Source organism: Ctenopharyngodon idella, chromosome 19 (assembly GCF_019924925.1).
Source record: "Ctenopharyngodon idella isolate HZGC_01 chromosome 19, HZGC01, whole genome shotgun sequence".
Classification (NCBI taxonomy): Eukaryota; Metazoa; Chordata; class Actinopteri; order Cypriniformes; family Xenocyprididae; genus Ctenopharyngodon; species Ctenopharyngodon idella.
In genome coordinates this window covers 4,816,255-4,832,864 of record NC_067238.1, presented here as the reverse complement: position 1 = coordinate 4,832,864, position 16,610 = coordinate 4,816,255, and positions in this window count along the sequence as shown.

Sequence of the window (16,610 nt, the reverse complement as noted above, 5' to 3'; positions counted from 1 at the left end):
GGTTGCAAATTAGCTAGTCCTGTAACTCTACTGCGACTTTTTAATTAAAGAGCACTCCACATCTTTGCAGCTGCATATATCTCAGCAGATCACTTTTATTTTGCATGAATGCTGAGAGATTGGAAAAACTACACTCTCCACAGTTCAAGTAGATCCATCTGGCAGGACCTTTGTTTGGTGTGTTTGATTTGGTGGTGCTCCAAGTATGTCACAGTGTGTTAACAGTTAAATTAATGTGCACAATAACAAAGAAATTGGACACTACACATACTTACATTGTTTTGTTTGTTTGTTTTGAAGGGCATTACAACAAGATATACACTTCCAGTCAATTTGTTTTTCTTCATTTTAAAATCCTTTAAATCTAGATGTTTCTGCTTAAATAGTTTAAAAGTATTTATGTAGAAAAATATAACTTAAGCCAACATATAAACTAAAACTATTTAATAAATGTTTAAAAAGTATATCCTATGATGAACCTTGAAGTTGGTACAGAATGTCCAGAGTGATTAGAGGCGGAACTAAGTCACTAAATAATTCCCTTGCATCCCATTTCAGTTTTAAAGACTTTAATATTATTCTAAAATGTGTGAAACAGAACTAATACAGAATTAACATGTGTGTCCAAAACATTCTCATATTATTTTCTTATTATCAGAAAAAAAAAAAAAATCATATTGTTTCACTTTAACTGAGAGTTTGAGTTTTGTGGTCAAATCAACACATTCTCACTTCCAGCTCGTCACAGACGAATGCTTTGTCAGGACCCCTTGACTGTGTTTAAGTCCAATTTTTTATGCCCTTCCCTCACTATCTTCCCTCCATCTCAGTCATGTGAATGTACGTCATTGCTTTTTGGCGGAACCTTTGCAAAGTTTAAATGGAACACCCTAAGCCCTTGATCACTTGGAATCCGATAGGGAGCTAATTTATTATTTATAAGTTTTTACCTTATAAATTTGGTTGTGCACTATTCTTTAGGCCTGTATGTATGCTTGGGCTGTTAAATAATAAATATAAACAAATATTAAATATCAGTATCAATATATTTATAATTAAATGTAAAATATTTAAAAAAAATACACAAATGTAAATGATAGCAATACTATAAACTATAACTGTGTAAAAAATGTTAAGCTTATGGTAGCTACAAGTATTAAATGCGGTTAAATGTCAAAATAACTCCACTATCATACTCTAGATTGTGTGGGGTCGGGGTAAATTAAGTGCAACCTGCTGTGACGTCGTGATCGTGTTGCATTGTGGTCTATATCTGCCTGAAGTGTATACTGAGTAAACTTGCTAATGAACCTTGTAAAGTGTTACCGTAAGTGCTTAAGGAAGTTTGTGAGTGTATAGCCCTGTCCCAAATGGCAAACTCATGCACTTTTGGTTTTGTGTTCTTACAATGGCTGCCACATGCGCGTGTCCGTTACGTCTATGAGACTGTAGGGTGTCCGATTTGTCATTTTAGGTTTCAGAAGGGTGCTCGCGAGCGCGCCCTTTGGGGTTGATATGCGCCCCTGATGCACACTTTTGCCGCGTTCCAGGCAGGTTTTTGAGCCCGTAACTTACGACTTCAAACCACGACTCAAGACTTTGTAGCGTTCCAGGCAAGTCACGCCAAACTGCCTGAGCGCAAGGAATTGTGGTAGCTAGATGTAAACAAACCATCATGGCGGACCATACGGGGCGCTTACTCCTTGCTTATTTGAGGGAAACGTAGGAGGAAAAACGGCGCATAAGGCAAGAGAAGCTGTTATACCTTTTATTTTACGTTATTTGTATATTTGGAAATATATAGTAGGGGCTGCCATTGTTGTTTCTCAGGCTATGTGACGTCAGAGAACGGAACTGGGAGTACATCAATCTAGTACAAGTTCACAGGCGGGAAGTCATGGGTTTGACTGCCATTCCAGTGCACTTTCACGGGTAGAAGGTTGGAAAAACACAGGTTACGGGTTATCTGGAACGCGGCATTAAGCCGAGCCCGCACTGAAGTGAGCTCCTAAGCAGATTTCTTCCTGACAGTCAAAGCGGTGTTACGTCACAAAAGTGTGGACTCATAGGAAGACCACAAGCATTTAGGGTGTCATTTGGGACAGGGCCTATGTCTAAAAGTGGAGTTAAATGCAGTGCTTGCCGTCACTTTTTAACACACAGGCTATCATTTTAGCATAATTTTTTGACATGCAGGGTAGAGGTCTAGAGTGCCTCATACAAAGGTCAGGTTCGGTATTAGTGGCCTCTGGTCTCAGGTAATTTAAAATAAATGTGCTTTTTCCAGATGGACCCGAGAAGACCAAAATTTTTTTAAACTGTCAATCATTTAACAAAATTTTATTATTTAAAAATTTTATTATTTATTATTTGAACATAAATGTGTGTTGGCAACGTGTGTACACAACCACCCTATAATGATAAAAAAAAAAAAATCACCCACTCCTTTTTTTTTTTTTTAATCCCCATAAAACCTCAACAGTCTCATAAAACAAGCCGTTTTCATTTTCTGTACAATGTAACGTCACATTGTACAGATCCTGCCCACGACTGCTGATGGACTCTGTCATATTAGCATAGTTTCTGCCCCGAGCATGTCTGCCATTGTCTTGATGCTGGCCCGATAGTCTTGATAGCGACAAGAATACATGTCTCGTAAGATGTAAGAGTGAACATAGTCTTCATTTACTCCTGTCATCTGAGCCACAGCCACTGAAGATGCAGTGGATTAGTTTTGTTTTTAGAAGGGAATGCACCACAGACCTAATATACACATGCAATTTTTGCCCCTGCTGTGTTTGTGTGTTTTTGAAAAAAACTTGTGTGTATTTAACAGTTTAAACAAAATAAGACATGAAAGAGAAGTGCCATCTGACAGCCAGCTTTCTGTGTGTGCTTTAGATTTGTGTGCTCAGAAAAATGTAAATTAGAAGTTTAAACTGATATAGCTTTAAACGCATACAGATAATAAACTTTCATGATGAAGAACTGCAATGATCGTGAGCGTGATCATGATATAGATGTTTTGTTAGTATTTGGCAGAGTATCTGATGCAGGCAGGAGCTGTTGAAGAAAGCCCTGTCCTGGAAAGGGGGCCGGGAACAGCAGCTCATTTGCATTTAAAGACATCCTTAAGTTTTTGCATGCACTCAAAAAATGGGTATTTACAACATGGTATAATGAATGATCTGTGAGGTAATTTTTGAGCTGAAACTTAACAGACAATATCAGATCCCTTTCTACAAAGACACTTTCTGTAAATGATATGGTCACAGATCATAACCTAGATGTGCTGTATTTGATAGAAACCTGGCTAAAACCAGACAATTACATTGTGCACAGAATTATTAGGCGAGTTGATTTTCTGATCATATTTTTTTTTTTTCCAAGCACAATTTACCAATTCCAAACCACATCAATCTTAATAACTACTATTATGTTTGTATTTCATCATTTATAAATGATATACATTTGTTAAGGAAGACCGGAAGTGAAAAACGCCTTATATTCAGGTGTGCATAATTATTAGGCAGATTTTCTTTTACAGATAAAATGAGCCAATTTAACTCAGATTAACAGAGATTTAAGTGTCTGTAAAATGGACTTTTCAGGATAGGAGATAGACTAAAAATGAATTCCCAAAACTTACTGCCAGATTCTATAAAAAAGTCTATAAAAAAATCAGTCTTCATGTATTTTACAACACTTCAGCTTGTGATTCTTATTAAAGGTGCAATGTGTAAAATTTGTGAGGATCTATTGACAGAAATGCAATATAATATACATAACTACGTTTTCAGTGGTGTATAAAGACCTTACATAATGACCCGTTATGTTTTTATTACCTTAGAATGAACCATTTCTATCTACATACACCGCAGGTCCCCCCTCCTTGTCAAGTTGTCATCTGCGCCGGCATGTTTCTACAGCAGCCCTAAACGGACAAACACTCTACAGAGCGCATTTCGTCACTATGATGTTGTTCTTCTAAATCGTCACTACGTTGAATAAGAATGAAGACGTAGTAGTAGTAGTAGTAGTCGTCTGGTTTATTAGAAGCAGAGACCGTTCTTTGTTAGAAGTAAGAAGAAACCTCATTGCTTGACTGGCTAACGTACTCTCTGTTGTCTCAGACGACATCTTTAACTTGTGTCGACCAGACGGCCACCGTAGCTTCTCAAATCACGCGAAAGGGAGGGGTGAGCTGCTGTTGGTTGCAGTTCACAACCTCACTGCTAGATGCCGCTAAAATTTACACACTGCACCTTTCAGTGGGGTCATGTTTTTTAGGATTCTTTATCTAACCTAAGTCTCTGAGATCCTGACTGGAGACTCCAGGTAGGTTCATAAACAATTATATATCACTTATAAATGATTTAATACAAAATTAATAGTAGTTATTAAGATTGATGTGGTTTGGAATTGGTAAAATGTGCTTGGGGAAAAAACATGATCAGAAAATCAGCTTGCCTAATAATTCTGCACACGGTGTACACTACACCGTGAACTGCGTTGTTTTATTGTTTTATGTTTCCTGGGGTGCACTTATAATGTTAGTATGCTTTTTACATCAACAATTGTCATAATTTAGAAATAAAAAGCATTTTTGCTACCCTGATCTTAGCCCTCTTATTTGAACGCTCTGTTTTAAGGGGCGTGTCTGCTGTGAGACTTCAGTGTAAACGCCCACTGCTGTGATTGGCTAACATCTTTCCATTTGAAATAGCCAAGTATTACTCTCTCTTTTAGCACGTTTTTACTATTACATCTCTCAAAGTTAACTAATCATGAAAAGTGCTGCATTACATTTAGATCTATGGCATTATATTTAGATCGTGGCATGAAAGGTTGCAGTGATGAACAGCCGATCAAAGACATGTTGTTGAGCGCATGAAAGCAGGGATCTCGTCATTGCAACTCAATTTCTGTACACTAACATATGCTTTCATCATAACTAACAGTGCACACACATTGTAACTAAGAAATCTGTTGAATAAAATGGGAGCTTTGGTGCATGTCCAGCACTCAGTCATTGATAAATTCGTGTAGTTGACCGTTTAGACACTGGTTTGATTTACTGACACATAGACAAGGAACATCTGACTGTACATTACATATCAGATCAGGCATTAGAACAGTAGAAGTAGACATTCCACATTCCAGGATCAGTCATTCAATGGGCCTGGTGTCAATAAAAGCTTTTATTGGACTGAAGTTTTCAATTCTGAAACTTACAGGATATTCTTATAGTGCGATGACCTTTATCAAAAGCTCAAGGAAAAGTTGATTTCTCAATTCATGACCCCTTTAAATGAGTCTACCCCCTAAGATTACTGTTATAAACATGAGCGTCAGCTGAGAGGTGTTGCTGCAATTTATTGTAATATATTCAGTATTACTCAGTGGTTTGGTTTCAAGTATATTTCTTTTGAAGTGATGCTGCTTTATATAACACTATCTAGTATAAATGATAAATCATGTGTGAAATTTGTACTGGCTACTGTGTAAAGGCCACCAGGGCACCCGCCCACCCGCCCTTTTTCCTGAACAGGAATATTTTTTTCTAGTAGTATTTACTGGAAAAGTGAAAATTTTGTATTTCTAACATCTTTAATAGCATCTATCCAAACAACCAACTTTAAGAATTACGACCTTATCTTTTTATTGACTGAGGTGTCTTTTGTTTACTTGCTTGTATTTTTTCCCCCTTTCCTTTTTTTTGGTCTTTTTATGGTCTTTGCATTTCAGTACAGTACTGTTTCTTCTTTTGCATTAATAAAAAGAAGAAGAATGAGATATGACTGTATGCATTCATGGAGCATGAACATTTTCTACTTTTACAAATGCATGCAAAGAATTAAATGTATCGTAATTTGATGCATAAGGCAAACAACTGAAAGCAATGGAGTTCCCTGAACCTCGAAATATGACGTTAAAGGGGTCCACTCTGAGTTAAAAAGTGACACCAAGGGGTCCTGGCCAAGCTTCCATCTGGATGCCTTTGTAATTATTGGCTGCATAAAGGCTCACATGAAAAGCAGGAGTCCATTATTGCATTACTGCATTTATTGCAGAGATAAACTTAAGCTGTGTGCTCAGCTTAAGGAAATTGTGCAATGAAATCTTGTAGACCATGCATTCTCTTTGTTACATTTTTGCATACATAATCAGATTAGGTTAGATGAATAATATCCATTTCTTACCTCTGCTGTGTAAAACAAGTGCAGGGGCTGAGCTTCAGTGAGCAAATGCAGATTATTTTTGTGCACAGAATGAACCATGGTTTAAAATCAACCTCACAGATCCTTTGCTGGTAAAATAAATAATTGTTGTGTTGCCCTGGTCAGGAGCCTCAAACTAATAGTGCCACAGAGTCACAGTGTTTACATTACTTTTCTAAAATTAACCCTAAATATACCCACTTCGCTTTTAACTGTCATTTACTATGTACCTATTGTGTACATTACTATGTACTCAATTACTATGCCATGAGATAAAGGGAAATGAGTATTCTTATCAAATATCAGCGTTTACTGTATACAGTTATGATAATGCTCGGCACATTCTTAGAGAGAAATGTAGTACCCTGGGTACAATGGTTGTACAGACTTCACTTTTCATGAAACATGTAACATGTCCATATGTGTGTGCATGTGTGTGAGAAAGAGAGTGTTTACATGGTTGTGTGTGCATGTATGTGAGTGAGATTTCTGTGTTTGAAGGGATGTGCTATGTGCTAGTAGTACTTCACAGCGAAGGAAGTGGAAAGAGAAAGAAGGAGAGAGAGGGAAGGAAAGACAAAAAAGGGGGGGGGGGGATGCGGGTGTGTTTCACTCCTTTCCTTGCAGCATGCCATGGGTGGGTGTTTCTGGCACCTGCATAGTATAGGTTCTCTCCACCTTCTACAAAAGATAAGAAAGAAAAAGACAAAAAGTTTTAAGTCATTTCGTGGTGGACCAGCTCCACCACGAAAATACATGACATATGGCCACATTGCATACATGCTAATAGCATGAGGACACTAAGCAAATTCTAGGTACTTACCTAAAGTTAATATTTTTTAAAATAAACAAATAACATCTAAGAGATAATTTAGGTAACAGGACAGTACGTTGACATTGACCTTCTCAGTCAGTCATTTCATAAAATGTACAGAAATTAAAATGAGAGAACTTACTTTTGGTGTTCTTGTGGCCTGCATAAGATCCGGATGATGCGACTTCCTGTTGAAAATGTGTTTTGTGGCATGTTCCAAGTTTTTTAGAGGGGGCAATGTGTGAGGGCAACAGGACTGAGTGAAAACCTGGGGACACGACTAAAAGGTATTTTATATAACATATTATGGATTTCTTATGAAATTTCTTTTTTGTTTAGCATAGATGGTATATGGAGTAACACAACAATACAAAAAAATAAGATTTGTGAAAGATTTTAATGATTATATTTCATGATAAAGTTTAGGTTTATATAGCGTGGACATGTAACAAATGCTTTTTTTTGTGTGTGTGTGTGTGTTCTCAGTAGTTTTTAATAATGTTTTAAATTATATATTTTAAATTTGCAGTTAGATTAATGTTCAGGACACTTTGCTTAATAATAAAATGTATTTTAGAGTTAATTTTCATGCATATTTATACAAACAATGTCCTGGGGACAGAAATGGCACCCATTCGGTGGAATGGCTCAAATAAGCATGAATACAAATAACATGTCTAATCTATCTCTCTGTATATGCTGACCCTAGATAAACAGTCTCTACACCATAGACTGTAAAAAAATATGGACGATGCACCTTCACTCTCTTCCATTGTAGTAGGTGAAGCCGCCAGTGTGTCTTTATGACCCTGACATCTTGAGTCTCGAGTCTGCGTATCCACATATTTCCTACCCCCCATGAGGCCTTGCGTCAAAAGTGGGACCGTCTTCCGGTTCGAAGTAAACAAGCGGGACGTGACACTCATTCGTTCAACATTTGACAGTCATTCAAGATTTAGCGATCCAAACTTGCAAACGTTTGGCCTTTACTTAAAGACTTAAGATTCCAACATCAATATTTAAACAATGTTTTACAATAAAAAAATGTTACAGTAACAGTAATTTATTAATTTGTGTCAGGAGTGCACATCAATCATGCCGAATCTAACTGATATTTATATTCACATAAAAAGAGAACACATACCTATTCATTTGCACCTGCTTCCATTTATTTACGATCACAAGAATGCACAAAACAACTCCACTAAGGCTTTTAAGTCCAAAGGCTTACACATTTATAAATATTGATAAAAAGTCATATGTTTATGTCACATTTCTGAGCATTTCTATTAATTTTCCTCGAAATTATGCGATGATTGCAATCCGAGGACATTTAAGCCATCTCTCCTGTCTCACTATACTGTTATCCTTTCAGCCAGAGCAACAGAGGGAGCTCATGAGAAGAAAACAGGAGTTATGAGTTATACAAGTTAACCGAGTGTTACAGATATGCTGATGCATTAGTCCGGTATCAACAAAGGCACAGGGAAGAGACAGATAAAACATTAAACCAAATAAATGCAAGATTATAATCATATATAAGTTGTCTACATTCCTCAAGCATTCTCTGGTATTAACGTGTGTATTTATTATCGCAATGATTAGCATAAGCAGCCTTTAGCATCGCATATTTGACAGTGGAAACGCAACTGGCCCTGGCATGCACTAGCACGCAATTTACTTGGAATGTTATTTTGTATTACTTGGCCGGCCCAACCTGGCGGATTATCTGATGCTGATATAACCGCGATCCGAGCATCACTTTCATGCGCTCTCGCAGAATGTCCTGAGCTGCTCCGTTCGAGGCCAGCAAGTTGTAGGGCCGGAGTGAAAGCGATCTTTTCGGCACGGAACACCATTTTCTGCAGTGGGGATGGGCAGAACGGTTCGAGAATGGACACAAGCCGGGAAGCGGCAACGGAACCGTGGTAAAGGGGTATCTGAGCATGTGACTGCTCAGAAATTTGACGGAGGCAGCCGCCTCGTAATTCTCTATACAGGAAAAACCCTGTACTTGCACTAGCATATTGTATGACAATTTAGTTCAAACTTTGACCTGTGGAGGGCAGTAATACACTTAGCAGCGTCTGCCGGAATTCTAATAGAGAAGAAGAAGAAAGCTAGATCAAGACGAGCGTCTATGGTTAAAACGTATATAATATTCATTTTTTTTTAGAAAATGACCGATCGTTTCGCTAGATAAGACTCTTGTTCCTCATCTGGTATCGTTTAAAGCCCTTTGAAGCTGCACTGAAACTGTAATTTTGACCTTCAACCATTTGGGGCCAATTGAAGTCCACTCTAAGAAGAATAAACCTGAAATGTTTTCATCAAAAACCTTAATTTATTTTCGACTGAAGAAAGAAGGACATGGACATCTTGGATGACATGGGGGTGAGTAAATTATCAGGAAATTTTTATTTGAAAGTGGACTAATCCTTTAAGAAAAGTAACCATAATAAAATTGACTTATTCCTCGTGAGGTGTAAAATACTGTAATTTCTTTCTTACTTTGCAATCTAATGGTTACTTTTCTCAAATGAGACCACCTCGATGACTTATGCAGCCTTCAAATGCGACCCCCGGAGGATGCAGCCTTCAAAATGAGACGCAGCTTCTTTCTTTCCAAAGTGCTTTCCCTCCCGTGGCGTCTCTCTAGCTATGCAACCATGAATTGCACTCTCCACGATGACGAGGAAGATTCAGCAAAGGATTAATTGATTTCTAGCCCGTGCATTAGCTCTACTACTAGATATTTATGGAGATGAGAAATAAAAACCCGCTCTGTATAGCTATTATCAGCTGTTTGGCTGAGCTTTCGATGTTGTTATGGAAAGGCCGAAGCTGATCGGTTGGTTCTTGTCACATGACCTGTGGTGCGCTTGCGGCATTCTGAAAAGTTGAGATGTTTTCATCTCGCCGTGGTATAGGCGTGCCTGGAAAAAGGCGCGACCGCGTTGCTTTATTATGAGCTTGCTTGCCTAAATTACAGTAAAAGCACTCGTGCAAGTCGGGAGCGTTGATTTAAACCACCGAAACGCGTCCGATGCTACCAATAAACGTTACCGATGCTAAAACGGCATCTTGGACAAATGTGGCTCAGCTGTGACAGCAGAAGCACTGCCAGGTGTCTGGCAAGAAATAGAAGAGTGTACAAATGTATTCAGGGATTGCATTTGTTCAGTACAGTGTTATTCAGTGCAAGATTTTGATGTTATTTAAGTTAAAATAAAGTAAGGGGAAAATATTTGCACTAACTGTTAAAAACTAATACTGTATGTAACAATGCTAGAGACACTGATGTTTACATTTTTTGTTAAGTATGACAAAAATATTTTAGTAATGAAATTTGAAGTAAATGAGAAATAATGCAAAGGAAAGAAAATTTTCAGAAATTTTGCGTTTTCTTGTGCTTGAATTAGGGATGCACTGATGTATCGGCCGCCGATATTTATCGGCCGATTTTTGCTCAATTTGCAACCATCGGCATATCGGGTATAGAAGGAAAAAGGCCGATATAACAAACCGATGGTTTAATAATTAACTGCGTGAAGGCACTGAGCTGTATAATGTCTGTTGCTTAATCCTAGCGATGCTTTCTGCACTTTAATGCTAATCAAATAACAAAAGATCGCACACTATTCTTGACTAAACAACTTTTGTAACTTTCACAAGTGTAGCGGACCCCATCCGAATGATGACCAAAACATTACTGATGTTTTGTTAAGTTTATTGTGTCTGTTTCCACTAAAAAAAAATCACCATAAGAGCTAATGTTAAGACGTGCACATTAAAATATCTCTCTCCGTTGCATTATCATTAACATACAGCGAATTACACAAAACACTTATTACAACTAACAGTAAATAAATACATACATATCTCATGCCTTTTCGGGGGGTGCTTAATAAACTGACAAACTTTAAATCTGCAAAATATCTCAGAAGAACTGCGTGCTCTCCTTTCATTACCCATATAGCACCGTAGACTACAAAACCCATCAAAATAAGAGTCCCGCCTTAGTAAAGGAGATAGTGCAGATCTCATGCATATTTAAACTTACAAAAAATATTAAAATGTATACAAAAACAAATTAATCATAATAAAGTCTGTTACAATAAAGAAGGATTTATATACTTAAAATATACAGTAAAGAATATTCAGTGTTATTTTACATTTGTTTATTTTAATTCTGTACCTGAAAACGTCTCAGGTTACGCATGTAACCATGGTTCCCTGAGAATAGGGAACGAGACACTGCGTTTGAACACGCTATGGGGAACGTCACCACGTGAACCGGTGTCTGAAAGCAATTATCAAATCTCACCAATCCTATTGGCCGGCATCAGCCTATGACGTCATAATAGATGCGACCCGGAAGTATAAAAGGAGCGCCTAGAGAAGCAGTCAGTATCTATTTCGTCTGAAGGGACTGCTAGCAGGCAACCCCGATGTATGGCAGGTAACGCAGTGTCTCGTTCTCTGTTCTCAGGGAACCATGGTTACAGACGTAACCTGAGACGTTCCCTTTCAAAAGGGAACTCAACACTGCGTTTGAACACGCTATGGGGAACGATATACCCACGCCGCCATGCTTGAGGGGAGTGCATGCCAAAAAATGGCTAGACAAACGTCAGAACTAGCAGTTTTAACTGAAATGCCAGAACCACTCCCCCTACGGGTCATACATATTCTGTCAGTGACAACATTCCCTATGGCCAACAGCCCAAGCTATAAGCCTCAAAGAGGCCTTCCACAGAAGACCTACCAAGGCCGCTCAAAGGCTTCTGGGACCAACTTCTTTTCAAAGAAAAGAGAGTACCTCTAAGGGAATGTAGCCAGGGGGCCCGAAGGAACCCTAGCCAGTCACTTGTCAGGGGAACAAAGTCAACCCTGAATGCCACCAGGGAGACCGACCTGGTCTAATTAAAGTAACCTAGTCTTGGCCAACGACCTGTCTGATCACCGAGTCTCAATTCACATTCTTCAGAGAAGATATCCAGTAAGAGGGATAGCCAAAGTGGCAGTAACCAACTCAGACCAGAATGTAGAGACGGGCATCCTGGAGAGCAGGACTCAGCTTAGCACTTTTTTACCCTTACCAATAAGGAAAGTAAAACACTCTGCTCAATCCTAGGATCTACTCAGTGCTTGATTATTTGCACTGAGGAGGCTGTGCACTCGAAAGTGACCCAAACAAGGGGAGTACAACCAGCCTAGGGGCTCATCTTCAACAGGGAGGCCTCAGAGAGGCCTTCAACCACTGACCAGACTTAGGGAGCTCAGAAGCGAAGACCAGGAGACTTGGATGTATCTTCAGCAGATTCTTTATTGAGAACACGTGCTGTCGGTAGCTGCAGTCATCAAGTCTAACTAAGGCAGTGTACATTGTAGTTTATATACATTTTAGGGGGCAGTGCTTATAAATAGAGACAAAGCACCTGGCTGACGACCTTAAACAAAGCATGCAAATGAAGTATCCAGGTATAGGAACCCGCCCCAGACTCTAGAGTGTCGCAAGTCCTAATCCAATCAGCATAACTATTCAATAAATGGGACAGGGGCTCCAAAAGCCATTAAAGACAAAAGGTGAGAATCTCAGTAATCTGACTCATTAGACATACAATAAAGAGAACAGGAACTGACAGAAAACTCTTGCTGGAAACTTTTCTTAACAGAATCATTCATCTGATGTCATCATCTTTATCTTAAAATGCTAAATACAATGTACTTCACCTTAGTATTTCATGTGATGTTATGTCAGGATGTAGGATCAGCAGATCTTAAACAGATTCTTAAATTTGTAATCCCACAGGAACTAAGTACTATGCAGAACAACCCTCTTAACGAGGGGAGTACTGGGCTCAACCTAACAGATAAACCAAACTGTAGGCACAAAATCATGGAGGCCCAAGAAAGGGCCTGCAACATGAAGTAATTCTACACCACGTAGAATATACCACAGCAGCCTAGCAAAAGGCCATACATGTGAAACTACATGCTTAAACTGCTTAAAAGAAACCCAGATGTGGGGGGATTCACTTACCAAAAGAACCAAACTACCCAGTGAGGTTAACTAGTTTAACTCAACCTGAGCTAAATTTATCCACACATTCCAACAGGCAATGTACTCAGTAAAACACTTTTTACCCTTAAAGCAAGAGGAGTACAAACCTACGCCATCATGCTCTGAAGGAGGCCCAAACAGGGCCTGTGACTCCAGAAAGACACGTGAAGTCAGCTAGTGGCAGTGTCTAAGCTCTAAGGGAGCCATATATGAGAACCAAACTATCCAGTGAGGTTAACTATTTAACTCAACCTGAGCTTAATTCTATTCACACATTCCAACAGGCAATGTACTCAGTAAAACACTTTTTACTCTTAAAGCAAGAGGAGTACAAAATTACGCCATCATGCTCTGAAGGAGGCCAAAAAACGGCCTACTACTTCAAATGATCACGGTTATAAAACGTGTGGCAGTGCTAATATTAAGTGAGCAAACTCTGACTAAACATCTACCAACAAAACTTGTGATACAACAAGCTATTTTGCTCTAAAGGAGGCCCAAACAAGAGCCTTCTACTCCAAACAACATCTTGTGGCAGTGTTCAAACTCTAAAGGGAGCTACATAAGAACCAAACTGAAAAGTGAGGTTCACTAAGCAAACTCAACCTGAGCTGCGCATTCCAACAGGCAATATACTCAGTAAAAACATGTTTTACCCTTACAGAAAGGGGAGTAAACTTAGTCACCATGCTCTGAAGGAGGCCAGAAAAAGGCCTACTACTACAGAAACAGGTAATACCCTGTGGCAGCAATAGAGTTACTGGGCTCACATTGTGTAGGGCAAAATAGAACTAGAGCATTAACATCCCTGAGAGACAGGGGAATGATTCACTTTTCATTCGTACTACCCTGAGACAATATCAAGGGTGGGTACTTTTCACCAAAGACAGAAACATCTGTACTGAACCCTAGGGAACAGGAGCTTAAAGAAAGCTAACACTGTTACACTCAAGCTTGAATCCTACTTCAAGGGGTTCAGGGGAAAAGACTAACAAAGTATAGAATGAAAAAGTTCTATAGAAGTGGGGCTAAGCAACACAAACATTTACTTATTCACATAGTGATAAGCGGCCTACCACCTGAAACAACGGCACCAGGGAGACTTAGCAATAGTCTGCTACCTTAGCTGCTATCTATCTTGCACCTACACCAAAGGGGTAATAGGCCTTAGCCTGACGACTATAAGAGGAGGCCAGAACTAGGAAAAAACTACACTCACCTGACAGGGGTAGCAATAAAGGGTGAAATGCTTCAGTATATCACCTAAACCCTAGTCCCAGCCTAGGCCAGCTATAGCTGTGGGCCTATAGGGCCACACATAAGCATAGATCTGCCTGGGTCTAAAACTCAGCCCCTAAAACACTCAATAGAGAGGAGGCAAACTCTGAGAAATACAGTTGCAAGAAAAAGTATGTGAACCACTTGCAGAATCTGTGAAAATGTTAATAATTTTAACAAAATAAGGGCGATAATACAAAATGCATGTTATTTTTTATTTAGTACTGTCCTGAGTAAGATATTTTACATAGAAGATGTTTGCATATAATCCACAAGACAAAAAAAAAAAAATAGCTAAATTTATTAAAATAACCCCATTCATAAGTATGTGAACCATTGATTCTTAATACTGTGTGTGGTTACCTGGATGATCTACGACTGTTTTTTTGTTTTGTGATGGTTGTTCATGAGTCCCTTGTTTGTCCTGAGCAGTTAAACTGAGCTCTGTTCTTCAGAAAAAATCTCCAGGTCCTGCAGATTCTTCAGTTTTCAGCCTGTTTGAACCTTTTTTAATAGTTGTGTTTGAGTCCCTCAGTTGTCCTCCATGTGAAAAGATGGATGTCAAAATCATTCAGTCACTGTTGTAAAGGGTTCAAATATGCAAAAGATGGTGGAAAACTGAAGAATTTTTGGGACCTGGAGATTTTTTTCTGAAGAACAGAGCTCAGTTTAACTGCTCAGAATAAACAAGGGACTCATGAACAACCATCACACAACAAAACAACAGTCGTAGATCATCCAGGTAATGACACACAGTATTAAGAATCAATGGTTCACAAACTTTTGAACTGGGTCATTTTAATAAATTCAGCTATTTTTTTGTCTTATGGATTATATGTAAACATCTTTTATGAAAAATATCTTACTCAGGACAGTACTAAATAAAAAATACCATGCATTTTGTATGATCTCTCTTATTTTGTTAAAATTTTGCACATTTTCACAGATTCTGCAAGTGGTTCACATACTTTTTCTTGCAACTGTAAGTCATAAACAAGAGCTCAGAGGAGCGATGCTCAACCCAAACCAAACAATGTCAGGCGGCCCTGAAGGCCGACGCTTAACATAGATCTATCTGAAGTAAAGAGTGTTAATCTCTAATACAAACTCTAGCTATGACCAGAGGAGAAAGCTACTCTACCATATGGTGGCTATAAAAGCGGCCATATTGCCAACACAAAGAGATAAATCGTTCTAGCCAACCTAATGGAACTTCAGGCCCTTAATTCCTCTTCTCTTTTTTACACACCCAGGAAAAACTATACAGGAAACTAAAGTCAATATATTTAAAAATATAAATACAGACCAAGCTCACCTTCCTGCGGCTCGAAGAACGGAGACTTATCATCATAGCAAGGATGGAATCCATGGTTCTTTCAAGCCTGAAAGTGCCCCTTTATTACCAAGCCAGAAGGCGAGCCATCAGAAAAATTTCATCATGGGCCCAGCCCTTGGCCTGATAGTAAGAAGCTCCTGGGTAAAAATTATCATTACTCAGGAGGCGGAAGAAGAAAGGAGAGGGCAGATGTAACTTCCCTCATGGAGAAATAATCAATCACTGACGCTGCTGGCATCTGTAATTGATTACCTCCCTCAAATCCTTCTTCTTCCTAGAGTCCTGCCTTCTCTGGGACCTGCTCCGGAGGAGGAGGAGGTGCCCGAGAGGTGTTGCTGGACTTCTGGCCCTGTCTCCGAACCTCGACTCGGGACTGGCCAGGACCTCCTGTCTGTCTGGGCCCAGAATCGGATCTGAGCGGTATGCAGGTTTTAAATGCTGCCGAGCGCGCCTTCGCCTTTCCCACCACCGCCTCGACGGAGGTGCCAAAAAGTTCAGAGGGCGAAACTGTATAAACTGTATAACATACCGCTTTGTTGTCTATGTTTTAAATCTGTTTTTGAAGTGTCCCGCTCTGTGCAGCGCGCAGCCTCACGTCACGTGTCAAAACAAACTCTATGAGGCATCAGTGATAGTTTTTATTTCGCCTCTAGAGGCCGCTCTCGTAACTGTATAATGACAGCGTACTCTTCTCAGCAACTCAAGCAACGGAGGCAAAGCGGAAAATGAAATCAACCATGGTTGTACGAGCACTTGTTTGCACATGCTCTCTTGCAGTCTGTGTTCTTCTGACTTTATTTTGTAGTAAGTAATGAAAATGCTTTGGGGAAATGTATCAGAGTAAAAGTATATATTTTATTTAGGAAATGTAGTGGAGTAAAAGTAAAAGTTGAC